The sequence below is a fragment of the Heterodontus francisci genome, chromosome 5, assembly GCF_036365525.1.
Source record: "Heterodontus francisci isolate sHetFra1 chromosome 5, sHetFra1.hap1, whole genome shotgun sequence".
NCBI lineage: Eukaryota > Metazoa > Chordata > Chondrichthyes > Heterodontiformes > Heterodontidae > Heterodontus > Heterodontus francisci.
Genome location: NC_090375.1, coordinates 107,051,514 through 107,070,797, shown reverse-complemented (window position 1 = coordinate 107,070,797; position 19,284 = coordinate 107,051,514). Strand labels below are relative to the sequence as shown.

At 45.0% G+C, this 19,284-nt stretch overlaps 1 protein-coding gene across 2 annotated transcripts in view; it reads right to left on the bottom strand.

Annotated features, from left to right (window-relative positions):
• Window positions 1-19,284, bottom strand: part of LOC137369991 (cytochrome P450 7A1-like) — a 90,438-nt gene that overhangs the window by 54,339 nt on the left and 16,815 nt on the right. The gene's annotated exons all lie outside the window — the stretch shown is intronic.

Genomic DNA, 19,284 nt, shown 5'->3' with positions numbered 1-19,284 from the left:
TATGACTGAGGCAGAAGCAATGCATCGTCAATTCTGTCCATCGCTCCACAGGTCACAGCATATTATTAAAGTTTTCCCTCCAACCGGAAAACAGCCAAATTAAACACTCTAGTAACCCCCAGAATAAAACCGACCAAACCAGGTATCTTTAGACAACAACAAATTAACTATTTATTTTAAAAAACTAAATCTTAAACGCTATTAAGATAAATCTATGTCTAAAGACCTTATAACTTCTTATTTTAACATAACTATCCCATTCACACACATGGGCTGGATTTTACCGGCCCCTCGACGCTGTGGGTCGCGGTGCGGGGGCAGTTAAAATGCTGCGGGGAGAGGCCCACCTTGACCCGCGATGTCGAGAAGGGCCCACCACATACTACTGGCGGTGGTGGGACCTCGGTGCGGTTCCACCCCCCCCACCCCCCCAGACGGCAGCTGCACCACAATTAGCATATGGTAAGGAGTACTTACCTTTATTGATTATGCAGCCTGCCGCCTCTCCACCGACACTTCTGGATTTTTCGCTGAATGGGTGGGCGTCACATGCCATCCAGTTTACAATCTGAAAAGCTGGCAGGTCTTCAGAGGCAGAAGTTGTTGCCAGCGAAGGTAATTTGTGTTATTCGGGGGTCTCATTCTGCATTACTGAAGGGAGAAGGGAGGGGGATATGCAGGGGTCTAACTCTGCATTCTGAAAGGGAGGGGGTCTGGGATTACTGGAGGGAAAGCTGTGCTGGCATGAATGGAGGTATCGTGTACCATCCCTCCGTTAACAGTGTACCCTCTGTGTTTGTGAGGGGGAAATGGCACACTAGGTACCCTGTGTGTGGGGAGGGTGCCAGAAAGGGCAGGAACATTAAGGCTGTATGGATGGTAGGGGCAATTGATTCAGCTGGTAGGATCTTGATGTGGTCATGCTGTGCCACTCTGAGTGTTGGCCAAGATGGGCATTGCCATGGCACACCACATAGTTGATCCAGGAAAGCAGCTGATGTACCCGTCAACACCAATCCATGCCCTGTTAGGAACCTTCGAATACATGCAGGGTTCAATTTTATTTATCACATGGAAATGGGTATGGCTCACTGTGTGATCCTCTGCATGTGAGGATCCGTATGCGCAATACCAACAGGCAGGTGCTATCCACGTAGAGGTCCCTGGTCATGAGCAACAGCCCCCAAGGAGAGCCCACCATTATGTTGCCGTGCATCTACAGGCCCCACATGACATACCATCGGATGTCAGAGGAGACTGTGCATATAGAGAGGGTGGTGACACGTCTCTGAGCCCTGCTCAAGGATGACCTGAAGTCCATGGGCTCCGGTGGACATCCCATGCTCTTGATCCTCATAGTGGCAGCGGTTCTCAAGCCTGACACCTCTGCAGCCTTTTAGGGGCCCACCAGAGATCTTTGTGGGGTCACACAGTCAGCAGTGCACTGCTGCATCAGGGAGGTCACCAATACCCTGCACCGGAGGGCCAGTGAAAATGTCCGCTTCAGGACGGACTCTCACAGCCAGGCCCAGAGGGCGATTTGGTTCTGGCACCTTGCTGGAGAACCACAGGTTGTTATGTTCATAGGCTGCAGTCATGTGGCCATCAGGCCTCCTGCCAGGATACCACCTGCAGACGCCACCATTAAAGGAGCCCTCCCAATCTAGGTGAAGCTGGTATGTGAACACCACAGATGCTTGCAGCGAATGTGTGACCGCTTCTCAGGCAGCTGCCATGACACCTGGCTGCCACCGCTGTTCACTGAACTGGCTCAGATGGAGGGGTGGCTTCTTGGAGACAAGGGCTATCCTTTGCAGACATGGCTTCCAACACCGGTGAGAGACTCCACCACTGCTGCAGAGGAGAGATACAACGCCAGCCACTGAACTACAAGAGTCACCATTGAGCAGGAGATCGGCATGCTGAAAGAGCGCCTCCAATGCCTGGATGGATAGTACGGGCCGAAAAGGTCAGCTCCTTTCTTTGTTGCTCTGCACAACTACGCACCCAATAGGGGCCAGGCCCGGCATGCTGAGGAGAGTCGTCAACAGGATTCCTCCTCGGACTATGAGTGAGCTGAAGACCTACAACATGAAAGACGCATGGGAGGGCAGATGGCACCCAGACTCTGCACGCAAGACTAACAGTGAGCTAGGGATGTACGGAGGTGGCTTATCAGACAAAGGCTGTCTGCTCCATAGGAACCGACATGATCTCTGCAAGCCACACCACCCTCGCTCACCTGCTGTGCACCAGTCCACATCTGCAGCATCCCTGTGTAAACCATTAGAGGCAGCAGCTGACTGAGCTAATATCCATGTCACTGCATTCGAGGAGACGCTCATGAATAATGGTGGCATGGCAATGATGTTATTGCATACGTTGGCTCTCCTGAAGGGCCAACGGTGCAAAGGGCTGTGACATTGGTGCTACATGCTGGCACACATCATTCACTCAGAGAAAAGGATGCACGTGTTGGTGAGGAACATTTAGTGAAAGACGTATTTACATTCCCATTTGTGTCAGTGCGTTCTCTGTAAACCTCTGTAATACTTTTTATGGTCTGTCTGGAATGTGCAAAATTAAGATTATTCACCCAGGTGCAGCATGCCTACAAGAAGGAATGTTACACTTGAGTGGGAGAAGAGGATTGCAACTTCACAGGACACTGGGACACAGCAGGGTAAGTATGTGGCAGCAAAGCGGAAAGTGCTAGGTCAGGCAGCATTTGTGGAGAGAGCAGCAGAGTTAATTTTCAGATCTGTGAACTTGGACAAGTTAACTCTGCTTCTCTCTCACAGATGCTGCATGATCTGCTGGATTTCTGCAACACTTTCTGCTTTGCTGCCAGATTGACAGCAGCCCCACTCTTCAGTAGTCAGGTAAGTATTTTTTGACAGCTTTCAGGAAGCAAGTGCCGGGGCACTTAAAATAGGGCCCCAGCACCTGCTGCAGAACTGTCAAAAACTCTCTCACTGCGCCGAATGTTCCACCTCTCCCCACATAATATAGGGAGGGCAGCTTGGTGCCATGATTCTAATGAAACACTGCGATTAATATCACGGGGCCTTGGCGGCGGCCAGCGAATGCGGGCGCGCCGGCGAGTTCAGCAGTTAACCGGTTTTTAAAAATGGTGTTTTTTAAAAAATAGCTGTTTCTTAAGGACAAATAAATAAGCAAGTCGTTGTGGGTTACGCTCCTGATGGGTGAGGTGTTCTAATGTGGAAATAATCAAATGCTACTTGAAGTCTTCACACGGATTTGATGAAATGGTCCTTCAATGGACAGGTATTCAAAACACTTCGGCTGCAGCAGGCATCAAGACCACCGGTGAATTCCAGAAAATACAGTCAAGAGAGATTCAATCTTGAAGCAAATACTTCCTGGCTTGGAAGTAAAGAAAAGGAGTTTGGCCAACTTCAGCGATACAAATGGTCTCTTCAAAAAAAAGGGCTTTTTTTTTCTCCTGAGGCAATGAACTTGGCCTGTAGCCCCTTGTAGAACTTCTGCTGAGGGAGACTAGACAGCTCTTTTCTTCAGTAGCATGCCTTGCTGGAAAATCTCTCAAAACTAACTAGTTCAGACCGGTTTCTGCCTGTTTTACAGACAGTCAAATTGAAACATTATACCATGTGACCGCTCTCTCCTGCTGTCGTCATGGTAACAAAATGCTGCTGTGGCACACTGTACCTCAGAAATTCAAAACTTCTCTCCCTGTCTTAAAGGCACCCTGTTTTACATAAGAACATATGAATTAGGAGCAGTCGTACGCCACTCGGCCCTTCCAGCCCGCTCCACCATTCAATAAGTTCATGGCTGAATTGATTACTTCATATTTCCACCTACCCCCAATAACCTTCCATCCCCTTGCTTGTCAAGAAACTATCTACCTATGCCTTAAAAATATTCAAATAATCTGCTTCCACCGCCTTTTGAGGAAGAGAATTCTAAAGACTCACGACCCTCTGAGAGAAATAATTTCTCCTCATCTCTGTCTTAAATGAGCGACCCCTTATACATAAACAGTGACCCCTAGTTCGAGATTCTCCCACAAGAGAAAACATCCTTTCCACATCCACCCTGTCAAGACCCCTCAGGATCTCATATGTTTCAATCAAGTCGCCTCTTACTCTTCTAAATTCCAGCAGATACAAGCCTAGGCCGTCCAATCTTTCCTTGAAAGACAACACGCCCATTCCAGATATTAGTCTAGTAAACCTTCTCTGTACTGCCACCAACGTATTTACATCCTTCCTTAAATAAGGAGACCAGTACTGTACATAGTACTCCAGATGTGGTCTCACCAATGCCCTCTGTAGCTGAAGCATAACTTCCCTACTTTTGTATTTAATTCTGCTCACGATAAGCGATAACATTCTATTAGCTTTCCTAATTATGTGCCTAGTACCTGCAGACTAACATTTTGCGATTTATGCAATAGGACACCCAGATCCCTCTGCATCTCAGAGCTCTGCAATCTCTCACCATTTAGATAATATGCTTCTTTTTTATTCTTCCTGCCAAAGTGGACAATTTCACACTTTCCTACATTATACTCCATTTGCCAGGTCTTTGCCCACTCACCTAACCTATCTATATCTCTTTGTAGCCCCCTTATGTCCTCTTCACAAGTTACCTTCCTACCTATCTTTGTGTCAACAACAAATTCAGCAACCATACCTTCGGTCCCTTCATCTAAGTCATTTATATAAATTGTAAAAGGTTGAGGCCCCAGCACTGATCCCTGTGGCACACCACACATTACATCTTGCCAACCAGAAATGACTCATTTATGCCTACTCTCTGTTTTCTGTTAGCTACCCAATCTTTGATCCATGCCAATATGTTACCCCCTACGCCAGCAGCTTTTAATTTCTGCAATAACCTTTGATGTGACACCTTATCAAATGCCTTCTGGAAATCTAAGTACAATACATCTACCAGTTCCCCTTTATCCACAGCACATGTAACTCCCTCAAAGAACTCCAATAAATTGGTTAAACATGATTTCCCTTTCACAAAACCAGGTTGACTCTACCTGATTACCTTGAACTTTTCTAAATGCCGTGCTATATTGTCTTGAATAATAGCTTCTAACATTTTCCCTAAGACAGATGCTAAGCCTGTAGTTTCCTGCTTTCTGTCTCCCTCCCCTTTTGAATAAAGGAGTTACGTTCGCAATTTTGCAATGAAATGGAACCTTCCTCGAATCTAGGGAATTTTGGAAAATTAAAACTAACGCATCAACTATTTCATGAGCCGCTTCTTTGAACACCCTAGGATGAAGTCCATCAGGACTCGGGTCATGTCAGCCCGCAGCTCCAACAAGTTGTTCAGTACCACTTCCCTGTTGATTGTAATTTTCTGGAGTTCCTCCCTCCCTTCCATTTCCTGACCTACAGCTAATACTGGATGTTACTTGTATCCTCAATATTGAAGACTGCTGCAAAATATCTGTTCAATTCATCTGCCATCTCCTTATTATCCATTATTAATTCCCCAGACTTACTTTCTATAGGACCAATGCTCACTTTGTTAACTCTTTTCTTTTTTAAATATCTATAGAAACTCTGATTTGTCTTTATATTTCCAGCTATCTTTCTCTCATAGTCTAATTTTACCTTCCTTATCAATCTTTTAGTTATTCTTTGCTGTTTTTGATATTCTATCCAATCTTTTGACCTGCCTCCCATTTTTGCACAATTATAGGCTTTTACTTTAAAGTTGATACTATCTTTAATTGTTTTAGTTAACCATGGAAGTCGGGTCCCACCCTTGGATTTTTTCTTTCTCGTTGAAATGTATCTGTTCTGTGTATTCTGAAATATCCCCTTAAATGTCTGCCACTGTATCTCTATTGACCTATCCCTTAACCTGATTTTCCAGTTCACTTTAGCTAGCTCTGCTTTCATGCCCTCATAATTGCCCTTATTTAAGTTTAAAATACTAGTCTTGGACCCACTCTTCTTTCCTTCAAACTGAATGTAAAATTCAATTATATTATGATTGCTGCTACCTAGGGGCGCCTTAACTTTGAGGTCATTAATTAATCCTAATTGCATAATACCAGGTCTAGTATAGCCTGTTCTCTGGTTGGCTCCAGAACGTATAGTTCCAAGAAATTATCCCGAAAACGTTCTACGTACTCCTCATCTGGGCTATCTCTGCCCATCTGATTTTTCCAGTCTATATGTAGGTTAAAATTCCCCATAATTATCGCTGCACCTTTCTGACAAGCTGAAATTATTTCTTCCTTTATACCCTGTCCTACAGTGTGGGTAATGTTAGGTGGCCTGTACACCACTCCCGCAAGTGACTTCTTGCCTTTTATGATTTCTCATCTCTACCCAAACTGCTTCTACATCTTGGTCTCCTGAACTTAGGTCATCCCTCTCTACTGTGCTAATACCATCATTAATTAACAGAGATACCCCTCCACCTTTTCCTAGATTCCTGTCCTTCCTAAATGCCATGTACCCTTCAATATTCAGGTCCCAATCTATGTCTCTGTAATGGCTATCAGATTGTACTTATGTATTTCTATTTGCACTCTCAGTTCATCTGTTTTGTTTCGAATGCTACATGCATTCAGATGCCGAACCTTTAGTTTTGTCCTTTTATTATTTTTGTAACCTCTAGCCTTATCTGTTGATTTACTACTAGATTTGTATGCTCTGTCCCTTCCTGTCACAGTCTTTTTATCATTTCCCATATTAATACCTTTCTCTCTTGCCTTGTCCTACTCCTTGATTTACCATATCTTCCAAATTTGATCCCTTGCCCCCCTCCCCCACTCATTTTAAAACCCTCTCTACTTCCCTAGTTATGCGGCTCGCTAGAAACCGGCCATGGCATGGTTCAGGTGTAGACCGTCCCAATGGCACACCCACCACTTTCCCCAGTACTGGTGCCAGTGCCCCACGAACCGGAACCCAATTCTACCACACCAGTCTTTGAACCACGCATTCTTTTCTCTAATCTTATTTACCCTGTGCCAATTTTCCCGTGGCTCAGGTAATAATCCACAGATTATTACCTTTGAGGTTCTGCTTCTTAATTTGTCACTTCGTTTCTCATACTGCAGAACCTCTTTCCTTGTCCTGCCTATGTCATTAGTACTACATGGACCATGATGACTGGTTCCTTCCCCTCCCACTGTAAGTTCCTCTCCAGCCTTGAGCAGATGCCCCAAACCCTGGCACCGGGCAGGCAACACAGACGTCTGGACTCTCACTCTTTGCTGCAGAGAACAGTGTCAATCCCCCTAAATATACTGTCCCCTACTACCACTACATTCCTTTTTCTCCCTCCACTTGAATGGCTTCCTGTACCATGGTGGCATGGTCAGGTTGCTCATCCACTCTCAGTCCCCACTCTCATCCAAACAAGCTGAAAGAACCTCAAACCTGTTGGGCAATCGCAAAGGCTGAGGCTCCTGCTTTCCTGCCCTCTGAGTCCCCTTACCTGCCTCAGCTGCAGCCACACTCTCCTGTCCCTGACCACTGAACAAATCAGAAGACCCTATCCTAAGGGGTGTGACCACCTCCTGATACAAAATGTCCAGCTAACATCCCCCCTCCCTGATGTGTCGCAGCTGTTCGAGCCGCAAACACTTACTGCAGCCGTGTTTTCCCTGGATCACACTGGCATCCAGAAGATCCCACATGCTACATCACCTGTCTTGCCATCCTTAATGTGTTTTAATTAACTACTTAATTATTTTATTCAATTTTTTTTTGATATACATTTTATTCAGCTTACCACTAGCTCTTTTACTATTTTAAATGTTAGGATTAGAATGTACCTTAATAACTTACCAGATACTCACCAAACAGGTAGCTTCTTCCCAAAACAATCACCTAGCTGCTTCCCTGCTCCGCTTCTGCTGCTCCCGTCGTGCTCCTCTCTCTCTCTCCGCTCCCGCCATATTCCTTTCTTTCCACTCCTGCTGTGCTCCTCTCTCTCTCTCTGCTCCTGCTGTGCTCCTCTCTCTCCGCTCCCGCCGTGCTCCCCTCTCTCTCTCAGCTCCCGCTGTACTCCTCTCTCTCTCTCTATGGTCCCAGCGTGCTCCTCTCTCTCTCTGCTCCCGTCATGCTCCTCTCTCTCTGCTCCTGCTGTGCTCCTCTCTCTCGCTCTGTCTCCCATTTTAATCTGAAGTGAAAATAAATACGGTTCTGTGACACAATATGCATTTCATATTAAATATTCACTGGTGCATACAGCCTGAGGAATTACCACGGGTTCCAGCCCCTCAGTATACTATGGCAGGAGGGCTTTGGTCTGCGGTATTTCCCCTTTGAGCCTTTGCGGTGGCTGCCCCGAACTTTAGTGCGTTCCTCAGCACTTCGTCCTGGACCTTGGAATGTGCCAGTCTGCAACACTCAGTTGTGGACAGCTGTTTGCACTGGAAGGCTAACAACTTTTGGGCAGACTAAAGAGCGTATTTCACCGAGTTGATGGTCCTCAAGCAGTAGTTGATGTTTGTCTCGTGTGCGTCCCTTGAAACAGCCTGTACAGCACAGCGTCCTGCGTTAAGGTGCAGCTCGGGATGAATCTCAACAAAAACCACTGCATCTTGTTCCAGATCTTCTTTGCAAAGGTACATTCTAGAAGGAGGTGGGCGACGGTCTCTTCCCCACCGCGGCCATCTTCAGTGCAGCACACAGTTGAGCTGTGACTCCGGGTGTGCATGAACTATCTGAAGGGGGAAGGGCCTTTCTCAGCACCAGCCAAGCTACGTCTAGGCGCTTGTTTGAAGGTTCTGGCGATGAGGTATTCTGCCAAATGACTTTGACAGCCAGCTCAGGGAACCATCCGACAGAATCCATCATCTCCTTTTCCCACAGGGCCTCAAGGACATTATATGCGGACCACTGCCTGATGGAATTGTGGTTGAAGATGCTTTTCTGCACAAACTTTTCCACGAGGGACAGATGGTATGGCATGGTCCAATTGAATAGAGCATTCCATGGCAATGTGGCCCCCTTATCCTTCGCAACATCGGGGACAGATAGCAACTCAGCACACTTGGGCCTGGATTTTCATTTTGGGGTCGGGACCCCGATGCCCTGATAATTTCTGGCACCTGACCTCTTGCCGCATCAGCATGGCTGGCACGATGCTAACTTCAAATGTAAATGATCTAATTGGACAGGGGGCGAATGTGGCACATAATCAGCAGCACCGGAACCAGCATAGAGGCAGAAAGCGGCTCCAGACTGCAATCTTGAAAGGTAGACAGCAGCCGTGACAGAGCTCACTGTTGCCTTGCACAATGGTGCAGGCAGCAGATCAGAGGACCAGCCATATTACAATGCAAACAAGTGGAAAAAGAGTGTACAGAAGGGCAGGTGAAGTGCTATGTTTCAATCACCCTTTTTTCAATTTCTTTGAATAATTGTTAACATCAATGTTCAGCCACATTGCTCCTGACAGCTAATAACTTAGGTGCACCAAACCATTCACTCCGCCTGCTCTCCTCTTTGAAAATTCCTTCTGGCCCACCCCAGAGCACTAACAAGCTCCTCAAGGAACGTAACAGGCAGTTAATTGGAGTGGAGTGGGTTCCCGGCTCCCCACCACCGACCCTCCCTTTGAAATTTACAGTGTTGTTCCAGAGGCATTGGGATCTAAAGATGCCTTCTGGGAATGCAATCTTCAATTTGTGCCCGTACCCATGCTCAGCCCCAAAGCACTTTGAAGATCCAGCCCTTGGTCTTTGCATACCAAGGGTCTACACACAACTTGACACACACAAAGGTGGCCATCAGGATGACGGCGAGATTGATTATGCATTTCCCCCCTTTATCTAGAGATTTGTACGTGGTGTCCCTGTGGACACGGTCCACTTTCGATCTCTAGAAAAAGTGGAAGATGACTTGGGTGACCACTGTGGCGCAGGAGCAGAGCATGGGCCAGACCTGTGCCACGTACAGCATCACCAACAGCACTTCACACCTGATGATCATGTTCTGACCCACAATACCCAGTTTCTGTTTGACCTTGGCTATACACTCCTGCCAGATTTTGGCACACGCCGAGGCCTCTTTGAAGCATATCCCCCGCACCTTCAGGTAGTCTGACCTGACAGTGAAGGAGACAAAGCATCGATTGGTTCATTTCCCAAAGAACATGGCCTCGCTCTTGGTGTGATTTATTTTCACTCCTGAGGCAAGTTCAAACTGATCGCGGACGCTCATCAGTGAACCAACAGTGGATCTGAACAGAAGACGCCTACGTTGTCCATGCACGGGGAGGCTTTGACCTGAGTGACTGGAATTGTCAACCCTCTTATGCGCACATCCTTCCTGATGAACTCGGAAAAAGGTTCGATACAGCACAAGAACAAGACAGAGGAGAGAGGACAGCCTTGCCTGACTCCAGATTTGATCGGAAAGCTTTCTGATTCTCACCCTTGATTGAAACTGCGCCACTGATGTTTGTATAGAGCACTTGGATCCAATTGTAGATTCCCTCCCCAAACCCTCTTTAGGACAGCAAATCCAACATACAGGTGTGCGATATTCCGTCAAAGGCCTTCTCCTGTTCCAAGCTGATGAGGGAGGTGTCCACCCTCCTGTCCTGTACATGGGCGATTGTATCCCTGAGAAGCTTGAGGCTATAAGAGGTCTTCCTGCTGGGTACAATGTAGGTCTGATCAGGGTGTATCACCAACTGCAGAGCAGACTTGAACCAATTGGCTTGACCTTGGATGGAATTTTGTAGTTCACATCAAGCAGTTGAATGGGCTGCCAATTTCTGATTTCCTACTTCTCTCTTCTTTTTATAGATGTTTATAGATGACGGTGATGACACCTTTCCTCATGGTTTCTGATATGTTGCCAGCCAGAAGCATACTCTCATACACTTCCAGCAGGTCTGGGCCAATCCAGTCCCAGAGAGTCAAATACAACTCGGCTGGGAAACCATCACTTCCAAGAGTTTTACTCGTCTCGGCCTTTGTCAGTTCATCCAGAGTCAGCTCATGACCCAATCAAAAAACGCAACCGTTCCTATTCAACATTTTTCAGAAATCTCCGTCATTTTCAGTGTGAATTCAGAAAAACAGTTTAAAATAACTAAGGCTGCACATTCCATCAGTTTTGAATTATTGTTGGAGAATTTTAAAAGTTAAAATTTTTCTTTTGCATTTTCTTTCTGTCTCTTTTATCTCTCCCCTAACCCCACCTTTCTTTCCCTCTCTTTTTTCTCTTTATTGTATTTTCTGTACATAATGTTGACATTAAATTAAATATTCTAACGAATACTTAACGGTTCGGACTCTATGGGCCGAATTTTATGGGCCCCCTAGGGACAAGAATTGAGGAGGGGCTCCCAATTATTGGCCACTTAAGGGCCTCTTCCCAGCTTCACTTCAATTTAATTAAAGGTGGAAGGGCCCCAACCGCAAGGAGATAACGCCAGATGAAACCCAGTGGTCTCCTAGCAGGTCGGGGGGTGTTCCCAGAGTGCCCCCCCTCCCTCCAGCAGCGATGGTGGCCCCCAACCCAGTCACCAGAGCCTGCCTGGTTTGCCCCGGTGACCCCGACCCCACTTACCTGTCCCGGGGCCTTCATCAATCTACTCTCTTCATACTGCAGGGCCTCCTGCAAAACCGGGCCTGGCTACTGCTCCCAGTGGTGCTGCTGGTATTGCAGAGCTGACGGTCCTCTGATTGGCTGGCAACTCTTGGAGGCGGGAACTCGTCCCTTAAAGAGATGGCTTACCCAAAAGCCGGCAGTTAATTGCCTGCCCACTGTGGAATTGCAAAGGGGGGTCTGACGGAGAGGTCTCCCCACACCTTCCGGCCCGGGCCCCCATCGCCAGAATAAAATTAACACCTATGCTCCTCATTAATGATTCTTGAATAAAATATAGAAACATAGAAAGTAGGGGGAGGAGTAGGCCATTCGGCCCTTCGAGCCTGCTTCGCCATTCATTATGATCGTGGCTGAACATACCTGGAGTGCTGTGTGCAGTTTTGGTCTCCTTATTTAAGGAAGGATATTCTTGCATTGGTGGTGGTACAGCGAAGGTTCACTAGAGTGGTTCCTGGGAAGAAAGGATTGTCCTATGATGAGAGACTGAGTAAATTTGGCCTATTCTCTCTGGAGTTTAGAAGAATGAGAGGTGATCTCATTGAAATATATATGATTCCGAAGGGGCTTGACAGGGGAGATACTGAGAGGTTGCTTCCCCTGGCTGGGGAATCTAGAATACGGGGACACAGTCTCAGGATAAGGGCGTCTTTATTTAGGACTAAGATGAGGAGAAACCTCTTCACACAAAAGGTTGTGAATCTTTGGAATTCTCTACCCCAGTGGGTTGTGTCTGCTCCATTGTTGAGTATATTTAAGGCTGAGATAGAGAGATTTTTGATCTCTCAGGGAATTGAGGGATATGGGGTGCTGACGGGAAAATGGATTTGAGGCAGAAGATCAGCCATGGTAGCTTCGAGGTGCTGTATGGTCTACTCCTGCTCCTATTTCATATGTTCTTATGTTCTTATGTATGTAGGCACAAATTGCAGATGTGGTTTTCCATGTCCAACATGCGACACATTCTACAAGTATAATTACTTCCATTTATCTATTGCTCTAATGTAAAAAAATCCGAAAACATATCATGAGAGCATATGGGAAACAGACAGCAATCCTGAAAAGGAAAGATTTGGAGGGGGTGACCACGAATTTGATTTGGAGAAGGTTTTTAAAGGAGAAGAGGGAAGTGAAGTGTCAGAATGGTTTAAAGGGAGAACTCCAGAAAATGGAACCCAGGAAACAGAAGGTTCTGCCACCAATGGTAGAGTGAAGAAAGGAGGCAGGAACACACAAGAGACTAGAGTCAAAGCAATCGGAATGTTGAATTGTGGATATTGGGGGCTGGAGTAGGGTCTGAAGGTAAGGTGGGAATTGGAAGAAAGACCCACTCAATGCATATGACACCCCATTTAGATGTTTCAGAAAGCTGGCACTGACATATTTGACTTTCATTACAATCAATCTTTATTAATTATTAATTATTCCTCAAATTGTTTTGAACTCAGTAAGTTAACTTACTGCCAAGAGTTCATATCAAATGTGATTGCACTTTGCAAGCAGCAGTTTGCTAGATATGATTTCCGAGAAGTTTCAGATGATTTTGCAAAACTACTAGTATGAAGATCGCAACCTCATCACAAAAGAATTCAAAAATCCAATGGAAAAGCTGAGAAAGATGTTCGAAATGCAAAAGGTTTATTGAAGAAAGTAAAAGATCAGATCATAATGCATCTAGCCCTGTTTCATTAGGTCAAATGTATTGACGCCACAACAATTGTCGTCTGCCCAGAGAAAATGTAGTGGTACCAGCATTATTGTTGGTGGACTGCAGAATAAAAACAATACTTCCCACCTCAGCACCTCGAATGACTACTCTAACCAAGAATCAGCAAACGAGTATAGCAGTGCATCTTGTAGATGGTACACAGCGCTGCCACTGTGCATCAGTGGTGGAGGGTGTGAATGCTTACAGTGGTGGATGGGTTGCCGATCAAGCGGGCAGCTTTGTCCTGGATGGTGTCAAGCTTCTTTAGTATTATTGGAGCTGCACTCATCCAGGCAAGCAGAGAGTATTCTATCACACTCCTGACTTTGTAGATTCTTTGTAGATGGTGGACATGCTTTGGGGAGTCAAGAGGTGAGTTACTTGCCTTAGAATTCCCAGCCCCCTGACCTGCTTTTGTAGCCACAGTATTTATATGGCTGGTGCAGCTAAGTTTATGTTTATGGTCAAAGGATGTTGATGGTGGATGATTCAGTGACGGTCATGACATTGAATGTGAAGGGGAGATGATTAGATTCTCTCTTGTTGGAGATGGGCATTGCCTGGCACTTGTGTGGTGCAGTGTTATATGTACAAGTAAACCCAATTCTCTCTGAATATCAACATTTAGAAGTTTCACGTCTTTTAAAAAACATTCTGCGTTTCTGTCCTTATTACCAAAGTGAATAACCTCACACTTCCCCACATTATACTCCACCTGCCAACTCATTGCCCATTCACATAACCTGTCTATACCTCTTTGCAGCCTCTTTGTGTCCTCACAGCTTACATTCCTGCATAACTTTATATCGTCAGCAAACTAAAATACATTCCTCTCAGTCTCTTCATCTAATTCATTAATATAGGTTATAAATAGTTGAGGCCCCAGCACCAAGGCTCCTTAGACAGCACCTTCCAAACCCGCGACCTCTACCAACTAGAAGGACAAGGGCAGCAAATACATGGGAACACCACCACCTGCAAGTTCCCCTCCAAGTCACACACCATCCTGACTTGGAACTATATCGCCGTTTCTTCACTGTCGCTGGGTCAAAATCCTGGAACTCCCTTCCGAACAGCACTGTGGGTATACCTACCCCAAATGGACTGCAGTGGTTCAAGAAGGCAGCTCACCACCACCTTCTCAAAGGTAATTAGGGATGGGCAATAAATGCTGGCCTGGCCAGCATAAAAAATAACTGATCCTTGCAACACTCCCAGTTACACCCGGCCAACTTGAAAATTCCCCATTTATCCCTATTCTCTGCAGTCTGTTAACCAATCCTCTATCCATGCTAATATATTACGCCCAATTCCATATAAGAAAAGCAAACTACTGCGGATGATAGAAATCCGAAATAAAAACAAGAAATGCTGGAAATACTCAACAGGTCTGGCAGCATCTGTGGAGAGAGAAGCAGAGTTAACATTTCAGGTCAATGACCCTTCTTCAGAACTGGCAGATATAAGAAATGTAAAATATTTTAAGCAAGTAAAGCGGGGGTGGGGCAAGATTTAATGGCACAGTGGCGCAGTGGTTAGCACCGCAGCCTCACAGCTCCAGTGACCCGGGTTTAATTCTGGGTACTGCCTGTGCGGAGTTTGCAAGTTCTCCCTGTGACCGCGTGGGTTTTCGCCAGGTGCTCCGGTTTCCTCCCACAGCCAAAGACTTGCAGGTGATAGGTAAATTAGCTGTTGTAAATTGCCCTTAGTGTAGGTAGGTGGTAGGGAATATGGGATTACTGTAGGGTTAGTATAAATGGGTGGTTGTTGGTCGGCACAGACTCGGTGGGCCGAAGGGCCTGTTTCAGTACTGTATCTCTAAATAAATAAAGAAATAAAAGAGGTGTTGATAGGACAAGGTCACAGACAATAACTGACTGAAGGTCATGGAGCAAAGGCAAACAAGATGTTAATGATGTGCTGAAAGACAAAGCATTAGTACAGATAGGGTGTTAATGGACTGAAAACTGAACAGCCACAAGCACAAACATGAAAAAAAAAGTGGGTATGCACAGTAGAAACAAACTCAACAAATTAAAATAAAATAACACAAAAAAACACAAAAAAAAACCCCAATTCCATTTGCCCTTGTCTTGCGTATTAGCCTTTTTTTGTGGCACATTATCAAATGCCTTTTGGATATCCAAGTCCACTACATCTACTGGTTCCTCTTTATCTACCCTACAAGTTACATCCTCAAAAAATTCAAATAAATTTGTGAAACACGATATCACTTTTATAAAACCATGATGGCTTTGTCTGATCATACTATGACTTTCAAAGTGCATTGTTAAGACATCCATAACAATAGATTCCAGCATTTAGCCCACAACTGATGTCAGGCTAACTGGCCTGTAGTCGCCTGTTTATTTCTCCCTCCGTTCTTGAATAGCAGTGTTACATTTGCTAACTTACAATCTGACGGGAATGTTATAGCATCTAAAGAATTTTGGAAAATCATAAATAGTGCGTCCACTATCTCTGTAGCTACCTCTTCAGAACCCTGGGATGGAGACCATTTGGTCCTGAGGATTTGTCAACTTTTAGTCCCTTAGGTTTCTCTGATACTTTTTCTCTGCTGGTAAAGTTCCTCACTCTTATTAACCCCTTGGTTACCCTCTATTTCTGGGATGTAATTTGTCTCTTCTACTGTGAAGATAGACACAAAATATTTGTTCAACATCTGCCATTTCCTCATTCCCTGTGTTAATTTCTCCTGTCTCTGCCTTTAAGGGACCAACATTTATTTTAGCTACTGTCACAGCACAGAAAGAAGACAAAAGACAGTGTGCAAAAATGTATGCAAAGGGGGCCTGAGGAATAAAGGCCCCCTCGACATAACATACATAAAAGGGGCCTGGGGTATAAAGACCACCTTGAAAAAAAAAGGGGTTAGATAAAGAAAAAAAGGGAGTTAGATACAGAGTAAAGCTCCCTCTGCACTGTCCCCATGAAAAAAAAGAGGAAAGAAAAGGCAGTGTGCAACTGAAGCTGAAACAAGCAAGTCTCTTGCCTGGCTGTCTCTCTCTCTTACTTTCTTTCAAGCTACCAGACCCATGGAAGACACGTAAACCTCAAGAGAGAAGACTCCTACATCGAAATAAGTTGAAGCGTGAACTGGGTCCCAGCGAATTGCAAGGCTTATCAGCAACCAAAGCCTCCACATTTACTGCAACTACCAGATATTGCCTCAAACTTTTCCCCTTTATTCCTTCTACTTTTTCTGTCTCTATCTGCGTGTGTCTGTTTATTGCATATGCATGCTAGCGTGGTCGCGTCGCATATTCGTAGTCGTTAACCGGATTAGAGTTTAAGATTAATAAACTTCCACCTTTCTTGTTTAAATCTAAGGAAACCTGTCTGATTTATTTGCCTTGCAATTGGAGCAGTGAACAAGGATTCACTAAGGGGGAGCTAAAAACAGGGTGTTTCTAAAATTAAACCCGATCACGGTTAAACCAGGCAAAGGCTGAGAGGGAATCCCTAAACCCCTTCTCACCTGGTTGTAACACTACTCTCCTTTTTATATACTTGTAAAAGCTCTTACAGTCTGTTTTCATATTCTTGGCTAGTTAACTCATTCTATTTTTCCCCATTTTATCAACTTTTTGATTACTCTTTGCTGGTTTCTAAAACACTTCCAATCCTCAGGCTTACTGCTATTCTCTGTACCATTATAAACCTCTTCTTTTAATCTAATACTATCCTTAAGTTCCCTTGGAAGCCATAGATGGATTTTTCTTGCTGAGTTTTTTTTCAAATGGAATGTATTTTGTTGGACCTTTTAAACATTTTTTAAATGTTTCCCACTGTTTATTTACTGCCATACCTTTCAGTCTATTTAGCCAATCGACCTTAGCCAGTTCTGCCCTCATACCTATGTAATTAGCTTTGTTTAAGTTCAAAATTCTTGCTTGAAACTGGAGTATGCCACTTTGAAACTTAATATGGAATCCAATTGCATTATGATTGCTTTTTCCCAGAGGATCTTTTACTATGAGATTAGTAATTAAACCTGCCTCATTGCACAGTACTACATATAAAATAACTTCATCCCTAGTTGGTTTCATAACATAGTGTTCCAGGGAACTGTCACAAAAGCATTCTGCAAAGTCATCTTCCAGACTACCTTTGCCAAGTTGATTAGTCTATGTGAAGATTAAAGTCCCGCACGAATATTGCATTGCCTGTTAGAAGCTTCAATTATTTCTTGCATAATGCTCTGTCCAATGGTATAAATACTGTTAGGGGGCCAATAAACGACACCCCTCAGCATTCTTTACACCTAATCTCCAGCCATATTGATTCTACTTCCTGATCTTCTGAACATCTCTCAGTACTCTCCTTACAGCATCCTTTATAATGAGGGCTACTCCTCTGTACTAGTCAGTCCAAGACATCTCTTGTTAACTTTTTGGATTTTCAATGGCTTTGATATACTTTTACCAACAGAAATTTTCTCAAGCTGGAGCTACAAGAACTTTATGACTCGAAGATAAGACACTCTTCAATGTTTAATTAATCAAAGTCCCATTACTGCTGTAGCACAGGATCATCTTTAGCCTTTGTATTTATTTTTTTTATTTAGAGATACAGCACTGAAACAGGCCCTTTGGCCCACCGAGTCTGTGGCGACCATCAACCACCCATTTATACTAATCCTACACTAATCCCATATTCCTACCACATCCCCACCTGTCCCTATATTTCCCTACCACCTACCTATACTCGGGACAATTTATAATGGCCAATTTACCTACCAACCTGCAAGTCTTTTGGCTGTGGGAGGAAACCGGAGCACCCGGAGAAAACCCACGCAGACACAGGGAGAACTTGCAAACTCCACACAGGCAGTACCCAGAATTGAACCCGGGTCGCTGGAGCTGTGAGGCTGCGATGCTAACCACTGCGCCACTGTGCCGCCCTGCAACTCCAAATCATGACTGTTTTTTCTTATTTCTGTAATAGTTAAAACTGTTACAAAACAGTTACTGAATTACTGTTAAGTGTTGCTTATTTGTGAAGGGTCTTTGGATGTTTCTTAAATTAAGAGGCAGTCTAAGTGCAAGGTTGTTATGCCTTGTGACATTGGGAGTCAGGATACCAGGTACACAGTTATTTGATAATCTTTCTCACCGGCATTGTTGGGTTTAGCTTCAACTCAGCACATTCACTACATGCAGCTGCATACCTTGCTTGTATTTGAATATCAAGCTGTACTGTTGCAATTTATGTAAGATGCTCTGCAGTCAAGGTAGGATCTCATGAATCATCTTTTTCAGAATTGTCCCAAGATATTTATGATCCAATTCTTTCGGATGTACATATTAGTGGAACTTTTTGCATCCAATTTTGGGTTTTGGATCGGGAACCTGACGTCGGGTTAAATTGGGGTCACCACCCTGCATTGTGCAGGAGACAGTCACTCGGCAGTGCTTTTCTCCAAATTGGCTAATTAGGAGCCAGAGGGTGGGTCGCTGTCCAAATAAGAATGGCGGGCAGGCTTTTGAAGCTGGAGGGCCAATAAGAGGCCCTCCAGCTGCAAAGAAGCTGTGGCCTGCAGTTCAGGTAAGAGAGAGAGACAGAAGGCACCTCCATCTTGAGATGCCCTCTGTCCATCTTTTAAATTTAAAAATGCCCTCAGCAGCTGGGCCACCGTTGTGGAGGGGGAACCCTGCGGCCTGTGGCCAGGCAGGCAGGGAGGGCTTCAAAGCCTGTCTGGAATGCTGGCCACCTGGTCTGCTGCCATCTCAAGTGGCCCACAGGCTGACTGGAAAATTCTAGTCATTCTCTGATAATGGGCCTTAATAATAGGCATTTAATTCCCTTAATTAACTACCTGTCTGGGCACGGGATAGTACTGGCCAATTTGCGCACCGGCCCACCTCCATACCTGACCCCATCTGGGGGAGAAAAGCCTGCCCTATGTCTTTTTAAGTAACTTGCTTAAATGTTTTGTGACATCTGACAGTTCAGTCA